This window comes from Primulina tabacum, chromosome 10, assembly GCF_025594145.1.
Source record: "Primulina tabacum isolate GXHZ01 chromosome 10, ASM2559414v2, whole genome shotgun sequence".
In the NCBI taxonomy this organism is placed as follows: domain Eukaryota; kingdom Viridiplantae; phylum Streptophyta; class Magnoliopsida; order Lamiales; family Gesneriaceae; genus Primulina; species Primulina tabacum.
Window position 1 is genome coordinate 38,872,751 of NC_134559.1, and position 13,568 is coordinate 38,886,318.

The 13,568-nt window shown below is 45.1% G+C and overlaps 15 non-coding genes and 1 pseudogene across 15 annotated transcripts; all 16 read left to right on the plus strand.

Moving 5' to 3' along the window:
* The first annotated feature begins 72 nt into the window (after positions 1 to 72).
* Positions 73 to 191, plus strand: LOC142512219 (5S ribosomal RNA; annotated as a pseudogene).
* Positions 192 to 1,652: 1,461 nt separating this feature from the next.
* Positions 1,653 to 1,772, plus strand: LOC142513155 (5S ribosomal RNA). The gene has a single exon (XR_012809116.1). It is a non-coding gene; the product is annotated as a 5S ribosomal RNA (ribosomal RNA).
* A 683-nt stretch (positions 1,773 to 2,455) lies between these two features.
* On the plus strand, positions 2,456 to 2,575 carry LOC142513156 (5S ribosomal RNA). The gene has a single exon (XR_012809117.1). It is a non-coding gene; the product is annotated as a 5S ribosomal RNA (ribosomal RNA).
* A 686-nt stretch (positions 2,576 to 3,261) lies between these two features.
* On the plus strand, positions 3,262 to 3,382 carry LOC142507017 (5S ribosomal RNA). The gene has a single exon (XR_012805285.1). It is a non-coding gene; the product is annotated as a 5S ribosomal RNA (ribosomal RNA).
* Positions 3,383 to 4,069: 687 nt separating this feature from the next.
* On the plus strand, positions 4,070 to 4,190 carry LOC142517156 (5S ribosomal RNA). Its single transcript, XR_012812918.1, has one exon. It is a non-coding gene; the product is annotated as a 5S ribosomal RNA (ribosomal RNA).
* Positions 4,191 to 4,871: 681 nt separating this feature from the next.
* LOC142513916 (5S ribosomal RNA) lies at positions 4,872 to 4,991 on the plus strand. The gene has a single exon (XR_012809839.1). It is a non-coding gene; the product is annotated as a 5S ribosomal RNA (ribosomal RNA).
* Positions 4,992 to 5,674: 683 nt separating this feature from the next.
* LOC142508090 (5S ribosomal RNA) lies at positions 5,675 to 5,793 on the plus strand. Its single transcript, XR_012806322.1, has one exon. It is a non-coding gene; the product is annotated as a 5S ribosomal RNA (ribosomal RNA).
* Positions 5,794 to 6,422: 629 nt separating this feature from the next.
* On the plus strand, positions 6,423 to 6,542 carry LOC142513157 (5S ribosomal RNA). Its single transcript, XR_012809118.1, has one exon. It is a non-coding gene; the product is annotated as a 5S ribosomal RNA (ribosomal RNA).
* Positions 6,543 to 7,226: 684 nt separating this feature from the next.
* On the plus strand, positions 7,227 to 7,345 carry LOC142509545 (5S ribosomal RNA). The gene has a single exon (XR_012807713.1). It is a non-coding gene; the product is annotated as a 5S ribosomal RNA (ribosomal RNA).
* Positions 7,346 to 8,028: 683 nt separating this feature from the next.
* Positions 8,029 to 8,149, plus strand: LOC142514420 (5S ribosomal RNA). Its single transcript, XR_012810314.1, has one exon. It is a non-coding gene; the product is annotated as a 5S ribosomal RNA (ribosomal RNA).
* Positions 8,150 to 8,833: 684 nt separating this feature from the next.
* On the plus strand, positions 8,834 to 8,953 carry LOC142513087 (5S ribosomal RNA). The gene has a single exon (XR_012809052.1). It is a non-coding gene; the product is annotated as a 5S ribosomal RNA (ribosomal RNA).
* Positions 8,954 to 9,638: 685 nt separating this feature from the next.
* Positions 9,639 to 9,758, plus strand: LOC142513269 (5S ribosomal RNA). Its single transcript, XR_012809225.1, has one exon. It is a non-coding gene; the product is annotated as a 5S ribosomal RNA (ribosomal RNA).
* A 685-nt stretch (positions 9,759 to 10,443) lies between these two features.
* On the plus strand, positions 10,444 to 10,562 carry LOC142509661 (5S ribosomal RNA). The gene has a single exon (XR_012807824.1). It is a non-coding gene; the product is annotated as a 5S ribosomal RNA (ribosomal RNA).
* A 683-nt stretch (positions 10,563 to 11,245) lies between these two features.
* On the plus strand, positions 11,246 to 11,366 carry LOC142514421 (5S ribosomal RNA). Its single transcript, XR_012810315.1, has one exon. It is a non-coding gene; the product is annotated as a 5S ribosomal RNA (ribosomal RNA).
* A 684-nt stretch (positions 11,367 to 12,050) lies between these two features.
* On the plus strand, positions 12,051 to 12,171 carry LOC142507374 (5S ribosomal RNA). The gene has a single exon (XR_012805634.1). It is a non-coding gene; the product is annotated as a 5S ribosomal RNA (ribosomal RNA).
* Positions 12,172 to 13,228: 1,057 nt separating this feature from the next.
* On the plus strand, positions 13,229 to 13,349 carry LOC142516539 (5S ribosomal RNA). The gene has a single exon (XR_012812328.1). It is a non-coding gene; the product is annotated as a 5S ribosomal RNA (ribosomal RNA).
* The last annotated feature ends 219 nt before the right edge of the window (positions 13,350 to 13,568 follow it).

Consider the following 13,568-nt stretch of genomic DNA (forward strand, 5'->3'; position numbering starts at 1 on the left):
GCAGTGCCGCATGTTGCATCCGCGCCGCTCCACACGTACCGAGGGATATAAGAATAAACATCACTCAATGTCGGGTGCGATCATACCAGCCTAATGCACCGGATCACATCAGAACTCGAAGTTAAGCGTGCTTGGGGGTGAGAGCAGTACTAGGATGGGTGACCCCCTGGGAAGTCCTCGTGTTGCACTCATTTTCGTGTTTTTCTATTTCTGATTACTTGTTGACAGACGAGTTTCGGCTCAAATCATCTAAATCTCGATCGGGACCAGATAAGACTGTGAAATGAAAGTAGCTCGGGCACTGCCGGATTGGACAAAATTGTAGGCTAATTTGATTGTAAACGGGCAAACGGACGAGACTATTACTACGCAATGAGCGACGAGATTTTAGCCGAATTCTTCTCTAAGACCCTCTAATTTGGCGATTTACCGCTTCTGTTAAGCTTCGTTTCTCGAGAAATCCTCTTAGGAAGTTCGAAATTCGATTCCGGTTCCATTTTATCGTATCCAGGCATAATATAGCTTTACATTCGTTATTTCCTTCTTCTATTTTTTTTTCTATTTTCTGGGAACATTTATCGATTTTGTGTCGTGAGCCGGTTCTGTGCGGAAGGGTATGACGCAGATTACTCCGGAGACGGTTAACTCATTAAAAAAATTATTTCGAATGTTTATCCATAATTTACGTAAACGGTCGCGACACGAGGTCTTCCCAGGGAGGTCACCCATCCTAGCTATGCCATCGCGCTAGAACGCTTAACTTCATGGTTATGATTGGGCGAGAGCAGTGCGGTGTTGTCCATCGCCGCCCGCACACGTACTCGAGGGATATAAGAATAAACATCCCACTCAATGTCGGGTGCGCATCATACCGAATGCAGACTCCGAAGTTCGCAAGTTAAGCGTGCTTGGGCGAGAGCAGTACTAGGATGGGTGACCCCTGGGAAGTCCTCGTGTTGCACCCCTTTTCGTGTTTTTCTATTTTGATTACTTGTTGACAGACGATTTTCGGCTCAAATCATCTGAATCTCGATCGGGACCAGATAAGACATGTGAAATGAAAGTAGCTCGGGCACTGTCCGGATTTGGACAAAATTATAGGCTAATTTGATTGTAAACGGGCAAACGGACGAGACTCATTACTACGCAATGAGCTGACGAGATTTTAGCCGAATTCCTTCTCTAAGACCCTCTAATTTGCGATTTAACCGCTTCTGTTAAGCTTTCGTTTCCTCGAGAAATCCTCTTAGGAAGTTCGAAATTCGATTCTGGTTCCATTTTATTCGTATCCTCAGCATAATAATAGCTTTACATTCGTTAATTTCCTTCTTCTTATTTTTTTTTCTATTTTCTGGGACATTATCGATTTTTGTTGTCGTGAGCCGGTTCTGTGCGGAAGGGATATGACGCAGATTACTCCGGAGACGGTTAACTCATTAAAAACAATTATTTCGACTGTTTATATCCTAATTTACGTAAACGGTCGCGACACGAGGTCTTCCCAGGGAGGTCACCCATCCTACCTCTGCCCATCGCGCCAGAACGCTTAACTTCATGGTTATGATTGGGCGAGAGCAGTGCCGCGTGTTGTCCATCGCCGCCCGCTCCACACGTACTCGAGGGATATAAGAATAAACATCCCACTCAATGTCGGGTGCGATCATACCAGCACTAATGCACCGGATCCCATCAGAACTCCGAAGTTAAGCGTGCTTGGGCGAAGAGCAGTACTAGGATGGGTGACCCCCTGGGAAGTCCTCGTGTTGCACCCCTTTTCGTGTTTTTCTATTTTGATTACTTGTTGACAGACGAGTTTCGGCTCAAATCATCTGAATCTCGATCGGGACCAGATAAGACATGTGAAATGAAAGTAGCTCGGGCACTGCCGGATTTGGACAAAATTGTAGGCTAATTTGATTGTAAACGGGCAAACGGACGAGACTCATTACTACGCAATGAGCTGACGAGATTTAGCCGAATTCCTTCTCTAAGACCCTCTAATTTGCGATTTACCGCTTCTGTTAAGCTTTCGTTTCCTCGAGAAATCCGCTTAGGAAGTTCGAAATTCGATTCCGGTTCCATTTTATCGTATCCCAGGCAATAATAATAGCTTTACATTCGTTATTTCCTTCTTCTTATTTTTTTTTTCTATTTTCTGGGAACATTTATCGATTTTTGTTGTCGTGAGCCGGTTCTGTGCGGAAGGGTATGACGCAGATTACTCCGGAGACGGTCAACTCATTAAAACAATTATTTCGACTGTTTATCTATAATTTACGTAAACGGTCGCGACACGAGGTCTTCCCAGGGAGGTCACCCATCCTAGCCTCTGCCATCGCGCCAGAACGCTTAACTTCATGGTTATGATTGGGCGAGAGCAGTGCCGCGTGTTGTCCATCGCCGCCCGCTCCACACGTACTCGAGGGATATAAGAATAAACATCCCACTCAATGTCGGGTGCGATCATACCAGCACTAATGCACCGGATCCCATCAGAACTCCGAAGTTAAGCGTGCTTGGGCGAAGAGCAGTACTAGGATGGGTGACCCCCTGGGAAGTCCTCGTGTTGCACCCCTTTTCGTGTTTTTCTATTTTGATTACTTGTTGACAGACGATTTTCGGCTCAAATCATCTGAATCTCGATCGGGACCAGATAAGACATGTGAAATGAAAGTAGCTCGGGCACTGCCGGATTTGGACAAAATTCTAGGCTAATTTGATTGTAAACGGGCAAACGGACGAGGACTCATTACTACGCAATGAGCTGACGAGATTTTAGCCGAATTCCTTCTCTAAGACCCTCTAATTTGCGATTTACCGCTTCTGTTAAGCTTTCGTTTCCTCGAGAAAATCCTCTTAGGAAGTTCGAAATTCGATTCCGGTTCCATTTTATCGTATCCCAGGCATAATAATAGCTTTACATTCGTTATTTCCTTCTTCTTATTTTTTTTTCTATTTTCTGGGAACATTTATCGATTTTTGTTGTCGTGAGCCGGTTCTGTGCGGAAGGGTATGACGCAGATTACTCCGGAGACGGTTCAACTCATTAAAAACAATTATTTCGACTGTTTTATCTATAATTTACGTAAACGGTCGCGACACGAGGTCTTCCCAGGGAGGTCACCCATCCTAGCTCTCCCATCGCGCCAGAACGCTTAACTTCATGGTTATGATTGGGCGAGAGCAGTGCCGCGTGTTGTCCATCGCCGCCCGCTCCACACGTACTCGAGGGATATAAGAATAAACATCCCACTCAATGTCGGGTGCGATCATACCAGCACTAATGTACCGGATCCCATCAGAACTCCGAAGTTAAGCGTGCTTGGGCGAAAGCGCAGTACTAGGATGGGAGACCCCCTGGGAAGTCCTCGTGTTTCACCCCTTTTCGTGTTTTTCTATTTCTGATTACTTGTTGACAGACGAGTTTCGGCTCAAATCATCTGAATCTCGATCGGGACCAGATAAGACATGTGAAATGAAAGTAGCTCGGGCACTGCCGGATTTGGACAAACTTGTAGGCTAATTTGATTGTAAACGGGCAAACGGACGAGACTCATTACTACGCAATGAGCTGACGAGATTTTAGCCGAATTCCTTCTCTAAGACCCTCTAATTTGCGATTTACCGCTTCTGTTAAGCTTTCGTTTTCCTCGAGAAATCCGCTTAGGAAGTTCGAAATTCGATTCCTGGTTCCATTTTATCGTATCCGAGGCATAATAATAGCTTTACATTCGTTATTTCCTTCTTCTTATTTTTTTTTCTATTTTCTGGGAACATTTATCGATTTTTGTTGTCGTGAGCCGGTTCTGTGCGGAAGGGTATGACGCAGATTACTCCGGAGACGGTTAACTCATTAAAAACAATTATTTCGACTGTTTTATCCATAATTTACGTAAACGGTCGCGACACGAGGTCTTCCCAGGGAGGTCACCCATCCTAGCTATGCCATCGCGCCAGAACGCTTAACTTCATGGTTATGATTGGGCGAGAGCAGTGCCGCGTGTTGTCCATCGCCGCCCCGCTCCACACGTACTCGAGGGATATAAGAATAAACATCCCACTCAATGTCGGGTGCGATCATACCAGCACTAATGCACCGGATCCCTATCAGAACTCCGAAGTTAAGCGTGCTTGGGCGAAGCGCAGTACTAGGATGGGTGACCCCCTGGGAAGTCCTCGTGTTGCACCCCTTTTCGTGTTTTTCTATTTTTGATTACTTGTAGACAGACGATTTTCGGCTCAAATCATCTGAATCTCGATCGGGACCAGATAAGACATGTGAAATGAAAGTAGCTCGGGCACTGCCGGATTTGGACAAAATTGTAGGCTAATTTGATTGTAAACGGCAAACGGACGAGACTCATTACTACGCAATGAGCTGACGAGATTTTAGCCGAATTCTTCTCTAAGACCCTCTAATTTGCGATTTACCGCTTCTGTTAAGCTTTCGTTTCCTCGAGAAATCCGCTTAGGAAGTTCGAAATTCGATTCTGGTTCCATTTTATCGTATCCCAATAATAATAATAGCTTTACATTCGTTATTTCCTTCTTCTTATTTTTTTTTTATTTTCTGCCAACATTTATCGATTTTTGTTGTCGTGAGCCGGTTCTGTGCGGAAGGGTATGACGCAGATTACTCCGGAGACGGTCAACTCATTAAAAACAATTATTTCGACTGTTTTATCTATAATTTACGTAAACGGTCGCGACACGAGGTCTTCCCAGGGAGGTCACCCATCCTAGCTCTGCCATCGCGCCAGAACGCTTAACTTCATGGTTATGATTGGGCGAGAGCAGTGCCGCGTGTTGTCCATCGCCGCCCGCTCCACACGTACTCGAGGGATATAAGAATAAACATCCCACTCAATGTCGGGTGCGATCATACCAGCACTAATGCACCGGATCCCATCAGAACTCCGAAGTTAAGCGTGCTTGGGCGAAGCGCAGTACTAGGATGGGTGACCCCCTGGGAAGTCCTCGTGTTGCACCCCTTTTCGTGTTTTTCTATTTCTGATTACTTGTTGACAGACGATTTTCGGCTCAAATCATCTGAATCTCGATCGGGACCAGATAAGACATGTGAAATGAAAGTAGCTCGGGCACTGCCGGATTTGGACAAAATTCTAGGCTAATTTGATTGTAAACGGGCAAACGGACGAGACTCATTACTACGCAATGAGCTGACGAGATTTTAGCCGAATTCCTTCTCTAAGACCCTCTAATTTGCGATTTACCGCTTCTGTTAAGCTTTCGTTTTCTCGAGAAATCCGCTTAGGAAGTTCGAAATTCGATTCCGGTTCCATTTTATCGTATCCGAGGCATAATAATAGCTTTACATTCGTTATTTCCTTCTTCTTATTTTTTTTCTATTTTCTGGGAACATTTATCGATTTTTGTTGTCGTGAGCCGATTCTGTGCGGAAGGGTATGACGCAGATTACTCCGGAGACGGTTAACTCATTAAAAACAATTATTTCGACTGTTTTATCCATAATTTACGTAAACGGTCGCGACACGAGGTCTTCCCAGGGAGGTCACCCATCCTACCTCTGCCATCGCGCCAGAACGCTTAACTTCATGGTTATGATTGGGCGAGAGCAGTGCCGCGTGTTGTCCATCGCCGCCCGCTCCACACGTACTCGAGGGATATAAGAATAAACATCCCACTCAATGTCGGGTGCGATCATACCAGCACTAATGCACCGGATCCTATCAGAACTCCGAAGTTAAGCGTGCTTGGGCGAGAACAGTACTAGGATGGGTGACCCCCTGGGAAGTCCTCGAGTTTCGGCTCAAATCATCTGAATCTCGATCGGGACTAGATAAGACATGTGAAATGAAAGTAGCTCGGGAACTGCCGGATTTGGACAAAATTGTAGGCTAATTTGATTGTAAACGGGCAAACGGACGAGACTCATTACTACGCAATGAGCTGACGAGATTTTAGCCGAATTCCTTCTCTAAGACCCTCTAATTTGCGATTTACCGCTTCTGTTAAGCTTTCGTTTCCTCGAGAAATCCGCTTAGGAAGTTCGAAATTCGATTCTGGTTCCATTTTATCGTATCCTAAGAATAATAATAGCTTTACATTCGTTATTTCCTTCTTCTTATTTTTTTTATTTTCTGGGAACATTTATCGATTTTTGTTGTCGTGAGCCGGTTCTGTGCGGAAGGGTATGACGCAGATTACTCCGGAGACGGTTAACTCATTAAAACAATTATTTCGACTGTTTTATCCATAATTTACGTAAACGGTCGCGACACGAGGTCTTCCCAGGGAGGTCACCCATCCTACCTCTGCCATCGCGCCAGAACGCTTAACTTCATGGTTATGATTGGGCGAGAGCAGTGCCGCATGTTGTCCATCGCCGCCCGCTCCACACGTACTCGAGGGATATAAGAATAAACATCCCACTCAATGTCGGGTGCGATCATACCAGCACTAATGCACCGGATCCCATCAGAACTCCGAAGTTAAGCGTGCTTGGGCGAAGAGCAGTACTAGGATGGGTGACCCCCTGGGAAGTCCTCGTGTTGCACCCCTTTTTCGTGTTTTTCTATTTTTGATTACTTGTTGACAGACGATTTTCGGCTCAAATCATCTGAATCTCGATCGGGACCAGATAAGACATGTGAAATGAAAGTAGCTCGGGCACTGCCGGATTTGGACAAAATTGTAGGCTAATTTGATTGTAAACGGGCAAACGGACGAGACTCATTACTACGCAATGAGCTGACGAGATTTTAGCCGAATTGCTTCTCTAAGACCCTCTAATTTGCGATTTACCGCTTCTGTTAAGCTTTCGTTTCCTCGAGAAATCCTCTTAGGAAGTTCGAAATTCGATTCTGGTTCCATTTTATCGTATCCTAAGAATAATAATAGCTTTACATTCGTTATTTCCTTCTTCTTATTTTTTTTTTATTTTCTGGGAACATTTATCGATTTTTGTTGTCGTGAGCCGGTTCTGTGCGGAAGGGTATGACGCAGATTACTCCGGAGACGGTCAACTCATTAAAAACAATTATTTCGACTGTTTTATCTATAATTTACGTAAACGGTCGCGACACGAGGTCTTCCCAGGGAGGTCACCCATCCTACCTCTGCCATCGCGCCAGAACGCTTAACTTCATGGTTATGATTGGGCGAGAGCAGTGCCGCGTGTTGTCCATCGCCGCCCGCTCCACACGTACTCGAGGGATATAAGAATAAACATCCCACTCAATGTCGGGTGCGATCATACCAGCACTAATGCACCGGATCCCATCAGAACTCCGAAGTTAAGCGTGCTTGGGCGAGAGCAGTACTAGGATGGGTGACCCCCTGGGAAGTCCTCGTGTTGCACCCCTTTTCGTGTTTTTCTATTTCTGATTACTTGTTGACAGACGAGTTTCGGCTCAAATCATCTGAATCTCGATCGGGACCAGATAAGACATGTGAAATGAAAGTAGCTCGGGCACTGCCGGATTTGGACAAAATTCTAGGCTAATTTGATTGTAAACGGGCAAACGGACGAGACTCATTACTACGCAATGAGCTGACGAGATTTTAGCCGAATTCCTTCTCTAAGACCCTCTAATTTGCGATTTACCGCTTCTGTTAAGCTTTCGTTTCCTCGAGAAATCCTCTTAGGAAGTTCGAAATTCGATTCTGGTTCCATTTTATCGTATCCTAGGCATAATAATAGCTTTACATTCGTTATTTCCTTCTTCTTATTTTTTTTCTATTTTCTGGGAACATTTATCGATTTTTGTTGTCGTGAGCCGGTTCTGTGCGGAAGGGTATGACGCAGATTACTACGGAGACGGTTAACTCATTAAAAACAATTATTTCGACTGTTTTATCCATAATTTACGTAAACGGTCGCGACACGAGGTCTTCCCAGGGAGGTCACCCATCCTAGCTCTGCCATCGCGCCAGAACGCTTAACTTCATGGTTATGATTGGGCGAGAGCAGTGCCGCGTGTTGTCCATCGCCGCCCGCTCCACACGTACTCGAGGGATATAAGAATAAACATCCCACTCAATGTCGGGTGCGATCATACCAGCACTAATGCACCGGATCCCATCAGAACTCCGAAGTTAAGCGTGCTTGGGCGAAAGCGCAGTACTAGGATGGGTGACCCCCTGGGAAGTCCTCGTGTTGCACCCCTTTTCGTGTTTTTCTATTTTTGATTACTTGTTGACAGACGATTTTCGGCTCAAATCATCTGAATCTCGATCGGGACCAGATAAGACATGTGAAATGAAAGTAGCTCGGGCACTGCCGGATTTGGACAAAATTGTAGGCTAATTTGATTGTAAACGGGCAAACGGACGAGACTCATTACTACGCAATGAGCTGACGAGATTTTAGCCGAATTCCTTCTCTAAGACCCTCTAATTTGCGATTTACCGCTTCTGTTAAGCTTTCGTTTCCTCGAGAAATCCGCTTAGGAAGTTCGAAATTCGATTCTGGTTCCATTTTATCGTATCCCAAGCATAATAATAGCTTTACATTCGTTATTTCCTTCTTCTTATTTTTTTTTCTATTTTCTGGGAACATTTATCGATTTTTGTTGTCGTGAGCCGGTTCTGTGCGGAAGGGTATGACGCAGATTACTCCGGAGACGGTTAACTCATTAAAAACAATTATTTCGACTGTTTTATCCATAATTTACGTAAACGGTCGCGACACGAGGTCTTCCCAGGGAGGTCACCCATCCTAGCTCTGCCATCGCGCCAGAACGCTTAACTTCATGGTTATGATTGGGCGAGAGCAGTGCCGCGTGTTGTCCATCGCCGCCCGCTCCACACGTACTCGAGGGATATAAGAATAAACATCCCACTCAATGTCGGGTGCGATCATACCAGCACTAATGCACCGGATCCCATCAGAACTCCGAAGTTAAGCGTGCTTGGGCGAGAGGCAGTACTAGGATGGGTGACCCCCTGGGAAGTCCTCGTGTTGCACCCCTTTTTCGTGTTTTTCTATTTCTGATTACTTGTTGACAGACGAGTTTCGGCTCAAATCATCTGAATCTCGATCGGGACCAGATAAGACATGTGAAATGAAAGTAGCTCGGGCACTGCCGGATTTGGACAAAATTCTAGGCTAATTTGATTGTAAACGGGCAAACGGACGAGACTCATTACTACGCAATGAGCTGACGAGATTTTAGCCGAATTCCTTCTCTAAGACCCTCTAATTTGCGATTTACCGCTTCTGTTAAGCTTTCGTTTCCTCGAGAAATCCGCTTAGGAAGTTCGAAATTCGATTCTGGTTCCATTTTATCGTATCCCAGGCATAATAATAGCTTTACATTCGTTATTTCCTTCTTCTTATTTTTTTTTCTATTTTCTGGGAACATTTATCGATTTTTGTTGTCGTGAGCCGGTTCTGTGCGGAAGGGTATGACGCAGATTACTCCGGAGACGGTTAACTCATTAAAAACAATTATTTCGACTGTTTTATCCATAATTTACGTAAACGGTCGCGACACGAGGTCTTCCCAGGGAGGTCACCCATCCTAGCTCTGCCATCGCGCCAGAACGCTTAACTTCATGGTTATGATTGGGCGAGAGCAGTGCCGCGTGTTGTCCATCGCCGCCCGCTCCACACGTACTCGAGGGATATAAGAATAAACATCCCACTCAATGTCGGGTGCGATCATACCAGCACTAATGCACCGGATCCCATCAGAACTCCGAAGTTAAGCGTGCTTGGGCGAGAGGCAGTACTAGGATGGGTGACCCCCTGGGAAGTCCTCGTGTTGCACCCTTTTTCGTGTTTTTCTATTTTGATTACTTGTTGACAGACGATTTTCGGCTCAAATCATCTGAATCTCGATCGGGACCAGATAAGACATGTGAAATGAAAGTAGCTCGGGCACTGCCGGATTTGGACAAAATTGTAGGCTAATTTGATTGTAAACGGGCAAACGGACGAGACTCATTACTACGCAATGAGCTGACGAGATTTTAGCCGAATTCCTTCTCTAAGACCCTCTAATTTGCGATTTACCGCTTCTGTTAAGCTTTCGTTTCCTCGAGAAATCCGCTTAGGAAGTTCGAAATTCGATTCTAGGTTCCATTTTATCGTATCCTAAGCATAATAATAGCTTTACATTCGTTATTTCCTTCTTCTTATTTTTTTTTCTATTTTCTGGGAACATTTATCGATTTTTGTTGTCGTGAGCCGGTTCTGTGCGGAAGGGTATGACGCAGATTACTCCGGAGACGGTCAACTCATTAAAAACAATTATTTCGACTGTTTTATCCTATAATTTACGTAAACGGTCGCGACACGAGGTCTTCCCAGGGAGGTCACCCATCCTAGCTCTGCCATCGCGCCAGAACGCTTAACTTCATGGTTATGATTGGGCGAGAGCAGTGCCGCGTGTTGTCCATCGCCGCCAGCTCCACACGTACTCGAGGGATATAAGAATAAACATCCCACTCAATGTCGGGTGCGATCATACCAGCACTAATGCACCGGATCCCATCAGAACTCCGAAGTTAAGCGTGCTTGGGCGAGAGCAGTACTAGGATGGGTGACCCCCTGGGAAGTCCTCGTGTTGCACCCCTTTTCGTGTTTTTCTATTTCTGATTACTTGTTGACAGACGAGTTTCGGCTCAAATCATCTGAATCTCGATCGGGACCAGATAAGACATGTGAAATGAAAGTAGCTCGGGCACTGCCGGATTTGGACAAAATTCTAGGCTAATTTGATTGTAAACGGGCAAACGGACGAGACTCATTACTACGCAATGAGCTGACGAGATTTTAGCCGAATTCCTTCTCTAAGACCCTCTAATTTGCGATTTACCGCTTCTGTTAAGCTTTCGTTTCCTCGAGAAATCCGCTTAGGAAGTTCGAAATTCGATTCCGGTTCCATTTTATCGTATCCGAGGCATAATAATAGCTTTACATTCGTTATTTCCTTCTTCTTATTTTTTTTCTATTTTCTGGGAACATTTATCGATTTTTGTTGTCGTGAGCCGGTTCTGTGCGGAAGGGTATGACGCAGATTACTCCGGAGACGGTTAACTCATTAAAAACAATTATTTCGACTGTTTTATCCATAATTTACGTAAACGGTCGCGACACGAGGTCTTCCCAGGGAGGTCACCCATCCTAGCTCTGCCATCGCGCCAGAACGCTTAACTTCATGGTTATGATTGGGCGAGAGCAGTGCCGCGTGTTGTCCATCGCCGCCCGCTCCACACGTACTCGAGGGATATAAGAATAAACATCCCACTCAATGTCGGGTGCGATCATACCAGCACTAATGCACCGGATCCCATCAGAACTCCGAAGTTAAGCGTGCTTGGGCGAAAGCGCAGTACTAGGATGGGTGACCCCCTGGGAAGTCCTCGTGTTGCACCCCTTTTCGTGTTTTTCTATTTTTGATTACTTGTTGACAGACGAGTTTCGGCTCAAATCATCTGAATCTCGATCGGGACCAGATAAGACATGTGAAATGAAAGTACCTCGGGCACTGCCGGATTTGGAAAAAATTGTAGGCTAATTTGATTGTAAACGGGCAAACGGACGAGACTCATTACTACGCAATGAGCTGACGAGATTTTAGCCGAATTCCTTCATTAAGACCCTCTAATTTGCGATTTACCGCTTCTGTTAAGCTTTCGTTTTCTCGAGAAATCCGCTTAGGAAGTTCGAAATTCGATTCCGGTTCCATTTTATCGTAGCCGAGGCATAATAATAGCTTTACATTCGTTATTTCCTTCCTTTTATTTTTTTTTCTATTTTCTGGGAACATTTATCGATTTTTGTTGTCGTGAGCCGGTTCTGTGCGGAAGGGTATGACGCAGATTACTCCGGAGACGAATAACTCATTAAAAACAATTATTTCGACTGTTTTATCCATAATTTACGTAAACGGTCGCGACACGAGGTCTTCCCAGGGAGGTCACCCATCCTAGCTCTGCCATCGCGCCAGAACGCTTAACTTCATGGTTATGATTGGGCTAGAGCAGTGCCGCGTGTTGTCCATCGCCGCCCGCTCCACACGTACTCGAGGGATATAAGAATAAACATCCCACTCAATGTCGAGTGCGATCATACCAGCACTAATGCACCGGATCCCATCAGAACTCCGAAGTTAAGCGTGCTTGGGCGAAAGCGCAGTACTAGGATCGGTGACCACCTGGGAAGTCCTCGTGTTGCACCCCTTTTCGTGTTTTTCTATTTTTGATTACTTGTTGACGGACGATTTTCTGCTCAAATCATCTGAATCTCGATCGGGACCAAATAAGACATGTGAAATCAGCGTAGCTCGGGTACTGCCTGATTTGGACAAAATTGTAGGCTAATTTTATTGTAAACGGGCAAACGGACGAGACTCATTACTCCGCAAAGTGCTCGCGAGATTTTAGCTAAATTTCTTCTCTAAGACCCTCTAAGTTGCGATTTACAACTTCTGTTAATGTTTCGTTTCCTCAAAAAATCCGTTTAGGAAGTTCGAAATTCGATTCCGGATCCATTTTATCGTCTCCCAGGAATAATAATAGCTTTACATTCATAGAAGTCCTCGTGTTGCACCCCTTTTCGTGTTTTTCTATTTTTGATTACTTGTTGACAGACGATTTTCGGCTCAAATCATCTGAATCTCGATCGGGACCAGATAAGACATGTGAAATGAAAGTAGCTCGGGCACTACCGGATTTGGACAAAATTGTAGGCTAATTTGATTGTAAACGGGCAAACGGACGAGACTCATTACTACGCAATGAGCTGACGAGATTTTATCCGAATTTCTTCTCTAAGACCCTCTAATTTGCGATTTACCGCTTCTGTTAAGCTTTCGTTTCCTCGAGAAATCCGCTTAGGAAGTTCGAAATTCGATTCCGGTTCCATTTTATCGTATCCCAGGCATAATAACAGCTTTACATTCGTTATTTCCTTCTTCTTATTTTTTTTTCTATTTTCTGGGAACATTTATCGATTTTTGTTGTCGTGAGCCGGTTTTGGGTGGAAGGGTATGACGCAGATTACTCCGGAGACGGTGAACTCATTAAAAACAATTATTTCGACTGTTTTATCCATAATTTACGTAAACGGTCGCGACACGAGGTCTTCCCAGGGAGGTCACCCATCCTAGCTCTGCCATCGCGCCAGAACGCTTAACTTCATGGTTATGATTGGGCGAGAGCAGTGCCGCGTGTTGTCCATCGCCGCCCGCTCCACACGTACACGAGGGATATAAGAATAAACATCCCACTCAATGTCGGGTGCGATCAGACCAGCACTAATGCATCGGATCCCATCAGAACTCCGAAGTTAAGCGTGCTTGGGCGAAAGTGCAGTACTAGGATGGGTGACCCCCTGGGAAGTTCTCGTGTTGCACCCCTTTTCGTGTTTTTCTATTTTTGATTACTTGTTGACAGACGATTTTCGGCTCAAATCATCTGAATCTCGATCGGGACCAGATAAAACATGTGAAATGAAAGTAGCTCGGCACTGCCGGATTTGGACAAAATTGTAGGCTAATTTGATTGTAAACGGGCAAACGGACGAGACTCATTACTACGCAATGAGTTGACGAGATTTTATCCGAATTCCTTCTCTA